Source organism: Trypanosoma cruzi, assembly GCF_000209065.1.
Source record: "Trypanosoma cruzi strain CL Brener chromosome Unknown tcruzi_1047053398061, whole genome shotgun sequence".
Classification (NCBI taxonomy): Eukaryota; Euglenozoa; class Kinetoplastea; order Trypanosomatida; family Trypanosomatidae; genus Trypanosoma; species Trypanosoma cruzi.
Window position 1 is genome coordinate 1 of NW_899910.1, and position 898 is coordinate 898.

At 53.2% G+C, this 898-nt stretch overlaps 2 non-coding genes across 2 annotated transcripts; both read right to left on the reverse strand.

Annotated features, from left to right (window-relative positions):
* Positions 1-187: 187 nt before the first annotated feature.
* On the reverse strand, positions 188-251 carry Tc00.1047053398061.10. The gene has a single exon (XR_008253896.1). It is a non-coding gene; the product is annotated as an H/ACA snoRNA, TC10C1H1 (small nucleolar RNA).
* Positions 252-288: 37 nt separating this feature from the next.
* Tc00.1047053398061.20 lies at positions 289-379 on the reverse strand. The gene has a single exon (XR_008253897.1). It is a non-coding gene; the product is annotated as a C/D small nucleolar RNA (snoRNA), TB10C1C1 (small nucleolar RNA).
* Positions 380-898: the final 519 nt, after the last annotated feature.

Here is an 898-nt window from a genome sequence, read left to right on the forward strand (position 1 = left end):
AGTGGGCGCAAATAAAAAAAAAAAGGCATAACAACACATCAACAAACAGATATCGCAATGTGAAACAAAAAGGCACAGAAACGTTACGTACGGAGCGGAACAGGCACTAGTTGTGTGTGTGTGTCGGTGTGTGCACAGCGGCGGCAGACATCCTCGCTGTCCTCCTCTCCCACCTCACTTCTCTCTCCCCCCGGTGTAGACGAGCGGCTCGCGGTGACGCACTGAGGGTCCGCTCGCTATTAAAGGGGATGGCGGGCACGGTCTCGTGGAGGCGGTTGGGCTGGGCGGCATCAGCGTCACTATCTAACGATTCCTCCGTTGGCTCGTCGGGGGGCACACCCAGATTTCCCGAGTTACATACATAAGAAGCTCCTCATCACGTGCTGCCGCAGTGCGAGATCATAACGGGGAGTGCGTGGGTGATCGCCCACGCAGCTGACCCCTGGCGGTGCGAAAAGACCGCCCATTTCACTTGCGCACAACACCCGCTCAACCACAATCACATAATTCAGTTTACGGCCACAGATGAGCAACAAAGGACAGATCAAAGAGACCCAAGCCAAATACGATAACAAAATAGAGGCCTCTAACAGCCTCAAGCGCACACGCAGTACACGTCTATTGCCCTCTTCATCCACCCCGTCGTGGTATGTCACCAACCAAAGTATGATCCTTGTTTTTGAACCTTCGTTTTGCATTTACATGACTCTCATTGCTCGCATATACAATTTTTTCCCTTCTTATTTACCTTCATTTCCTGGCACCCCCGCCAAACCCGTTGTTATTTCCCTTCGGAATTTTCCCTCCGGCCGCCTCAGCGTGGTGCCAGGGTCAATTGCTCCGTATTGTCGGGGGAAGCCAGGAGCCAGCAATGTTTCCCTCATGGGTCGTCGTGTGC